Below are 9,875 nucleotides of genomic sequence, written 5' to 3' on the forward strand. Positions count from 1 at the left end.
TGCCGGGGGTGCTGTTTACAGCAGGAGTGTCATTTACAGATGGGTATGGGCAGAAAGTGTCATGGACCCAGAACACATCATCCCTGTAGACCCAGTTAGAAATGATCCATACAGGGAGAAAATCTAGCAGCAACGTTGCCAGTAAGAGAATGATAAAGTTGGTAGAATGCTGCAATGAGATCATCATGTTGTTCCACTGGAGGAGGTGAAATCTGCGCAGGGAAGACTTGCTTCCGGGGTTTTAGGTTAACCCTCTTCAAGCGACTTGCATGGATCCAAACAGGAAACTCCTCAGTGAGTGCAGCGGGCCTGGTCACAGCGATCACAGTAGTGGGAAGGCCAAAGGGGAAATCTGTCTGCTTCCGATCCTTGGAAAGCTGCTGGATAATCACCAGGCTGGAAAAAATGGGTAGGAATCTGTGGAGAGAAAGGAGAAGTGCAAGACACGTTTCTTTGAACAAGCCCTAATATTTCAATTAGCTTTTAGACGTATTCCTCCTGTATCAAGGGAAAATCTACCCATGGGGCGGGGAAAGGTCATCCCGTGAGAATCTCAAAGGGAGAGCAGCCAGATGTCTGTGCATACAGAAAGAGATACTTGAAAAGAGATGCTTGGAAAGCATTCCAAATATCATTCAGCAGCTGTACTCCAATGTGATCCAAATAAGAAATAGAAAACAAGAGAAACCATGTTGCCTGTACTGAATGTGGCAACATGTAACAATACCAATTCATTTACTTAGCATAGCTATGGCAAAAGAGAGACAATACTCAGTTACTTAAGGTTCTTAATTGAACAATCCAAAAGGATATGTTTTTGCGTGCTGCATATAACTATTATGCACCTCAGAGAGACCATACTGATGTACTGAATGTATTCAGAAATGTATACTGAATGGATCATATGTAGGGAACACCACGAAATAAACGCTGTATAAAGTAAAACTTTTTCTTAAACATATAACCCTTAACTAAACTATATTCAGAATATAAAAGCTATAAGTAAAAGAACATTGCGCAGTTAGGCTAGTAAGAAGTGGAAAAAGAGCTCTAGAAGTGGCCAATATTATGTATCCTGGGGTACCCACTAAACTAAAACAAGTAGACATGACACAGACAAAACATAAAGTTTTTAAGCGTGGAGCTATTACTCCATCTGTCAAGTGTGCAGGGCTGAATTTAACTCTGCAAATAAACACATTGATATAAAAAAACCAAAACTACAAATAATGTATATCATAACCATCTCATATTTGAAAAAAGGCATAAAGCTAATGTCTCTTTGGAGCGTCTCTATCTCTGCAGTGATAAAGAGGACCCGTGGAAAACATTAGAAATATCTGTGCCAAAACGGATCTGGGATGGCTATGTATAAATCCGGAAAAAACATTTTAAATTAGCAACATCCTAATTTCAGCTAAAACAATAGAAAGGAATTGTATTTTCCAATTTATTTTCAATTCACAACCGTGCCATATATATCGAACTATATATCTCTGTATCAAGGAGCAAAAGGTCAAGAATGAAAATATCACTAGCAAGAAGTTAAAATGTCGAGCGAGCACTACGATAACCAATACCATGATATTGGACAATGAATAAGGGAGAGCTAGCAGCTGGTATCCAGGGTTTCCCCTCTTTGCACCAAAGTCCGTCCAAAAGGGCGGCTTTGGGCACCTGCCAAACGCCAGGCATCAAATTCAGAGGAGGGGTGGTAACAAAGGACTAGAAGGGAAGAAAATCCTGTTCACCCGTGAGACCCAGAAGCCCATTTAAAAGAAGGGCTTGTACATCGTGAAAAGTGTGAAGGGTAATGGGGTGACCAAGGGTCAGAGGAGTAACCATCTCTACCACCATAGCACATGCAGCCAGGGAACTTGAACAGGAGTGACGATAGAAAAAAAGGCAACATAGCGTAACTTACCGCCATGTTCTCCCTTCATGGTGTTACAATAGTCCCAAACAAAGAGATAAAACATGTGGGCATAAGCAGGAAAACCCAGACTTGAGCTAGAAACCAAAGCACATCTTAAATGTCCAACATTTCATAAGTCCATCTGATAAGAGCAGTCATTTCAGAAACCAAGGTCTGTCTCAAAATCTGGTCATAGAAGGAACAAGCAGAGATCCATTGGCAGCAGTGACCAATCATAGCAAGAAAAGTAAGCATGTCTTTCTTGGTAGCTGGGCGGGGCAGACCCAGAACAGCAGCAATGCAGAAAGTGCAGATTTTCCTCTGACCATGAGACAGGACAAAACCCAGGTATTTCACTTCAGATGTACACCAGTGCAGTTTATTTCATGACACCTTGTGACCACACACAGACAACCATTATAAAAGGTGCAAACTATCAGCCTGACAGGTCTCCTGAATTATGGAACGCAAAAAGTTGCACAAAATGAGAATAGGACCATGAGGGGCAGTGCATGACTTGTAGAATAGGCCGAAGGACATTCCACACTAGGTATACTGTTGCTTAAAGGTGAAGGCAAAAAAAAGAGAGCTGAAAAGCCTCACCAACAGGGACTAAAATAAAACATTCCTTAGGACAATGACAGAAAAAAAATCATTGGCTGCCGGTGGAATGGTGGAAGAAACATAAGTGCAATGAGAATTACCAAAACATTAACAGCCCTAAAATCTAGGATGAAATGGGGAATGCCATAAGCTTTGACAACAAGAGCGATGGGCGTATTATAAGAAGAGATGGTGGTTTTGATAATGCCGGAGAAAAGTCAAGAAACAAACAGTGTAATCTCACCTTACTGCTTGATAAAAACAAGAATGAATAACTTCAACGAAACACTATAGGGGGTCAGTGGAAGCCCAAACAGAGAAGTCTGGGGGAAGGAGCAAAAGCATTCATACACGGATCCTGATAATGAAAGCTGCTTGTATACAAGCTGCGAAGGAAAGATCTTAGACTGATTCAAACAGCGCTTTCACTTCATTCCACATAACAGCACGTCCTACCTCAGTATTAAACATTGGTGACACAGAAAGATGTGAGCTGAAGGAAAAATGTCATACATACACAGCCGTACAAGTCTCATTTGTCTAGGAGTATCCTAAGTACCTTATGACTCATTACAAAACCAATATAACAATGCAAAAATATTCGCTTATCTTACCTTATAAGCGAGGTACAGTAATAAGAGACAATAAAATCTTATACTCTATAAAAGTTTTAACTTTACAAATGACAGAGTGGGCAGGGGGGTTCTATAAATAATTTAATTCTTCCCGAAAGAATGGCAGCTGCTTATATTCACGAGGGGCGCTTACCGAAAGTACCCCGAGATTTTTCCCAAAAAAACTCCATAATAGAACCCAAAGCTTGAACTTAAAATAAAGGGTGGGTACAGGTCACCACTACCTAGTGAGTATTAAAGAACAGAAAAAATTCAGAAATACTCACAAAATATTGGTGATATCATCTGCCCATCGCGGACGTGCCCCCAACTGAAAAGGATTTAGGTCCCAATTCCTGCCCCATACTTTCTCTGTCTCTGTCATTTGGAAGTCAGGTACCTGGGGACATATCTTAAAGACCAGAAATCATCTTCCAAAACATGTCCAAATTTTATTATGAGTTTCACATCTTTATATGAATCAGGTTTGTCAGCATGTGTCAGCATGTGACGTAAACACAAACCATATATGGACACAGGTCACATGAAACTTTAAACACATCAGCATTTTTTCTATCTGGAGATTGAAGTCCACAGAGGGTCAGAAAAAGCCTTAACCAGCAGAGCTTCTAATCTAAATCTGTCTGTAAATACGGCTTAACAAAACAATTGAATTCACTTCACAACATCTCTGTTTAAACATACATGTCCTTGTATTCTCTTCAAGGAAGGAAAGACAAACAGGGCCTGCCTTTACATCTTTAAACAACATATGCCTAAGGAAAATTACCAAAGTTCTGATACGTGTCCCTTCAACTGATTTTCACCTAACTTGGACAAAAAATAAAAACAAACAGCATGCAAGCATAACAGAATACAAGTATAAAATCTTTATCAAATTGTTCAGCCTCTTTCTTAGAAATGGAATGTTAGATACGGGCTGGTAGCTTTTGAGCTTGTCCTGGTCAGGGTTGTTCTTCAGCAGAGGACGCACTACTGCCCTTTTTAATGCTGTTAGTAGTTGCCCATTAGAGAGGAGTGCATAATTTTTGTGGCCTCTGCTTGCCTGCTGCATAGCTTTGATGGACAAGGGGTCAAGGGAGCAGGTGGTTGGTCAAAGGCCTCAGGATTTTGTTAAGGCCCTCCTCTGTTAATGTACATGTAAGGCAGGGATGTCAAACTCAGGCCAAATCTGGCCTGCAGTGTAATTAGATTTGGCCTGTGAGAAAATACCCTTTCTGGTCCTTCCCTGCCTCCAGCCCATTGTCCACCATCTCTCCCCTTTCTAGCACCCTCCGTCTTCCAGGTCTCGTCTTCAATGATAATTATGGCAGCCTGCAGAGGATATCCGGTGCTGTAGCAATCCTAGCAGGCTGCAGAGGCTGAAGGCAACCTGCTAGGATTGCTACAGCACCGGATATCCTCTGCAGGCTACCGTAATTATCTTTGAAGATGAGTTGGGGAAGCTGGAAGATGGTAGAATGAAAGGGGAAAACATGCAGGCCTTTGGGGAGGGCCCTGGTGTGGAAGTACACAGAGGAAGGGAAAGGGGGAGTGTCCATAGAGATGTGCATATGCTGGACTGAGGTGGGAAGGGGGGGGTAAAGGAAATAAATAATGGGTTTAAAAACAGTTGAGGGAGAGAGATGGTGAACAATGGGATGGAGGGAGGGAAGGAACAGAAAGGGAGATAAGTTGGACACAAGGGATGGTATGGAGAGATACTAGATAGGAGGATAGTTGGGAAGAGATAGTGGACCTGGGGTGGTGGCGAAGGCGAGAGAGATGCTGGATGAAAGGGTAGTTAAGAAAAGGCGAGATGGTGAATCTGGGGATAGTGGGGTCTATCGCTGCAGCTGCGGTGATGGAGATGAAAAAAGGGAAGGGAAACGGAAGGGGAGGACAGCGATGGATGGTTAGCACCGAGAAAGAAGAAAATGACAAATGAACATGAGACCCTGGCAAACGAGTTATTGTTTATTCAGATTGTTTATTATTTATTCAGATTTTTGATTAAACGCTTTTTCGAAAATACAAAGCGTTGAACAAGATTTAAAATAACATTTAAACAAAAATTTAACAATTAAAACATACATTTCTATTAAAAAAAACTACAAGACTGACAGCAATTACATACTAGGTAAATACGGACCAAAAGGCCCCTAAACACGAATAGGAAGAGGGGGAGAAATACAATTGATATAGAAAATGTGAGAAACATTTAAGGTAAACACAGAAGGGACTGGGAAAATAAATGTAAAAAACAAGAATAGGTTAATCAGAAGACTAGGTTATCAGAAGACCAGTGGCGTACCTAGGGTATGTGGCACCCGGGGCCCATCAATTTTTGACACCCCCCCCCCCCATGTAAAAAAATATTTTTTGTAATGACCATGAAATGGAATAAATGGTCAGAATAGAAACAGGCAGTGAAAATTTTCTTATATTCCAAACATAACATAACATAAATTATGTCTGAATTGTCATGACATCAGAAGTACATATGGAGTAGTTGCAGGTGATGCTTGGGACAGTTCTGATTGTGTTAGTTCGGTTTTATGTGTTTTTTGAATAGAAGGGTTTTTATTTCTTTTTGAAGGTTTTGCAGTCTGTGGTCGATGTCAATTGGTTGTAGAGTTGGGGGTCGAGTGTTGCAGCTCGAATGGCTAGGAGGTTGTCGAACAGTTTTTTTCTTTTGACGTTTTTGGTTGGAGGGTGTGTGAATGGTGCGTGAGTTCTCCTATGTCTGGTTGAGGTGGATTGAATTATTTAGCTGAAGAAATTAGTTACCCCCTCATCCCAAACACATTAATTCTCTTCCATTTTTATTCCCATTATAAAAAACACTGATAAGTTCCCAGAAAAAAAATACATTAAAATAAGAAGTGAAAACAAAGGCCCCTACAGATGAGAACATAACATAAGAATAGCCTAACTGGGTCAGACCAATGGTCCATCATGCCCAGTAGCCCATTCTCATGGTAGCCAATCCAGGACACTAATACCTGGTCAAAACCCAAAGAGTAGCAACATTCCATGCTACCGATCCAGGGCAAGCAGACACTTCCCCCATGTCTTAATAACAGATTATGGACTTTTCCTCCAGGAATTTGTCCAAATCTTTCTTAAAACCAGCTACACTATCTGCTTTTACCATAACTTCTGGCCACTTCATTTTTAAGTTTAGATCTTTCCTTTCAAACAGAAACCTTGCTAGATGTCAAATACAGTACAAGGTAACTTCACATGGACTTAGCTGTGCAGGAAATGTGAATCTCCTCATACACCCACCATATAGTGCAAAAATGTGCAAAGGTCTGTTTTTTTCTTTCGATCACTACATAGCCTAATGCCACACAAGCAGCGCTGTTACAAACATATTCTGTAGGTCAATGCTAAGGATAACAAAGTTTCCTTCCTTGGACCAGAAGGAGATACTGATAAACCACTGGAAGAGATCCCAACACAACACCCAAAGACCCACTCAGTGTGTGAACCAATTGAGTGGAGTGGACTAACTGGGGGGTGGAAATGGGCCCGGAGTTTGCTCAGCAGAATTTCCCAGACCACCTCTTCCTCTCAACACATTGACACGCTGCCACCACCACCACTAGAAACACCTCACTGGGTAGGCCAGCTATGCTATAAACTTTATAAAACACATTATTATATTTTCTTATAAAGCACATATTTTAACTGAACTCTCTGACATCCTCAGCCTTTCCATTCACAAAAATAGAAGGAAGAAAAGTTCCCATTTCCTGCTGTTTCATGTCCCCGGCCTATACAATATTTTTTTTCTGCAGACCCTTCAAAAGTCTGACCAAATCCTCGTTTCACTTGTATTATAAAGTACTGAGGATGCCATCTCTCCCCAATCCCAAGTCCTAAAGTCTAAGACAGTAGCGCAAACTAATGCTGCCAGATTCAGGAAAAAAAATTTCGATTCGATTCAGCCTATTGAATTGGTTTTTCAATTCGATTTTCCTGCCCAGTTGGGTGATTTTTTTCAAAACTCCTGGTGGGTTTTATAGCTTTTTCACCCCCTTTGGCTTCTCCTAACCACACTGGCGCTGTGGTGTAAATAAAATAAAGAAACAAAAAGGACTTTTCCTCTCTCTGTTAAATCCTAGCTCACGTTTGCAGTCCAACACCAGCTCTGTCAGGATACACATTTCAAATCTGACATATTATAATCACAAAACAGAAAATAAAATTAATTTTTCTACCTTTTGTTGTCTGGTTATATTTCAAATCTTGTTGGTCCAAGGCTCTGGTTTTCTTCTGATAACTTGCTTGCCAGGGTCTCCATCTTTCTTCTTTCTGCGTGCTAACCATCCATCTGCCAACTCTGTCCTCCCTTTCCATTTCCCTTCCCTCCCCAGGAAGTCTGGTATCTTTCCTTTTTTTCATCTCCCTCCACAGATCCACCTTTTCTTAACTACCCTTTCATCCGGCATCTCTCCCTCCTTCCCCACCATCCCAGAGTCCACCATCTCTTCCTTTCTTTTCCCAATTACCCTCCTATCCAGTATCTCTATCCCTCCTCCACACCATCCCTTGTGTCCAATTTCTCTCCCTTTCAGTTCCTTCCCTCCCTAAATCTCATGGTCCATCATTTCTCTCCCTCTCCTCTATTTTCAGACCCATTATTTCTTCATCCCCCCCCCCAAAGTTTGGCATATGCACGTCTCTTTGAACACCCCCTTCCCTCCATGTACTTCTAAACCAGGGTCCCCCCCAAAGGCCTGTCCCCCTTAAAGGTCTGCCTGTACCCCCCTTGAAGGCCTGTCCCACCCCCTTGTAGGCCTGTCCCCCCCTTGAAGGCCTGTCCCTCCCCCTTGTAGGCCTGTCCCCCCACCTTGAAGACCTGCCTGCCTGTCCCCCCCCTTGAAGGCCTGTCCCCCCCTTGAAGGTCTGCTCCCCCCCAAAGGCCTGCACCCCCCTGAAGGCCTGTCCCCCCCTTGAAGGCCTGTCCCACCCCCTTGTAGGCCTGTCCCCCCCCCTTGTAGGCCTGCCTGCCTGTCCCCCCCTTGAAGGCCTGTCCCCCCCTTGAAGGCCTGCACCCCCCTGAAGGCCTGCACCCCCCCTGAAGGCCTGCCCACCCCCTTGTAGACCTGTCCCCCCTTGTAGACCTGTCCCCCCTTGAAGGCCTGTCCCTTCCCCTTGAAGGTCTGCACACACCCCCGAAGGCCTGTCCCCCCCCCTTGAATGCCTGCCTGCCTGCCCACCCGCCCCACCCTGAAGGACCGCACCACCTATGAAGCAGCACTACCTATGCTCCCGGCCTTGCCGTTCAGTCCCCACCACCCCTGAAGGACCGCTCGCCCCACTGACCTTCCTGCACCACCTATGAAGCAGCCGCAGCAGGATCGCGACGTCAGCTATCCCTGCGCTGCTTAGGCACTGCTTCCTGCGCCGCGTACCCGCCCCTCCTCTGACGTCAGGGAAGGGGCGGGACCGCGGCGCAGGAAGCAGCGCCCAAGCAGCTCAGGGATAGCTGACCTCGTGATCCTGCTGCTTGCTGCTTCACAGGTGGTGCAGGAAGGTCAGTGGGGCGAGCGGTCCTTCGGGGGTGTGGGGGGACTGAACGGCAAGGCCGGGAGCACCCCTTCAGGGCTGGCACCCGGGGCGGACCGCCCCTCCCGCCTCCCCCCTTGGTACGCCACTGCAGAAGACAAACAGAAACCAGAGCTTGGGACCAATATAATTTTAATAATGATCAGGCAACAAAAGGTAGAAAAATAATTTTATTTTCTATTTTGTGACCTGTTCCCCGATTGCGGCGATGGCAGCCTGTTCCCCAATGGTGGCTCGGGGGAAGGCAGGGAGAAATAAAGCAAGGACAGGGAGACAGAAAGAAAGAAGGGAGACGGGACACAGACAGAAGGGGGCATGGAGAGAGAGAAAGAAAGAAGGGGGCAGGGTGAAATAAATAAAAAGTTGGGGGAGGGAAGGAGACAGATGCCAGACCAGGGGAAAGGAAGGAGGGAGGAAGAGAAAGAAAAGAAAGATGTCAGATCATGGAAATAGGGACGGAAGGAGAGAGAGATAGAAGGGAAGGTAAGACATGGAAACGTAGATTTTGAAAAGAAAACAGAAAAATTGAATATTAAGTTAATGCCAAAGATGGATGCAATAGAAATAAACTGACTATAATGTATATGCACCAAATTCAAGAGAGTGAGTCTACTTTACAGTACACTCAGAGAAGTGAAACTCTGAAGAGAGAGCAACCCCCACTTGGAGCAAGAGTTTACCATCCAGTCACTGTGTATTTGGTTTGTGTTGGTCACTCTCTATGAAATGGTAAACACTGTTCCTAATAATCCTATAGGGACCCTATAGGATTATTAAGATAAGTGCATCGTATCAATGTCCTAGTGATACATATGAAACCAAGTTACAGCATAAGAAATAAACATTGATTAAGAGAATTTTGAAAATTATAAATAAGAACAGTGTTTACCATTTCATAGAGAGTGACCTACACAAATCAAATACGCAGTGACTGGATGGTAAACTCTTGCTCCAAGAGGGGGTTGCTCTCTCTTCAGAGTTTCACTTCTCTGAGCGTACTGTAAAGTAGACTCACTCTCTTGAATTTGGTGTATATACATTATAGTCAGTTTCTTTCTATTATAATAATAAGACTTTACTGACGCTTCTTAAAAGTAGTTTATCCCTGATTGTGGTAGAAACAAAGATGGATGCAAGGCAGAAAGTGAAGACAGAGAGAAAAA

Source organism: Geotrypetes seraphini, chromosome 1 (genome assembly GCF_902459505.1).
Source record: "Geotrypetes seraphini chromosome 1, aGeoSer1.1, whole genome shotgun sequence".
Classification (NCBI taxonomy): domain Eukaryota; kingdom Metazoa; phylum Chordata; class Amphibia; order Gymnophiona; family Dermophiidae; genus Geotrypetes; species Geotrypetes seraphini.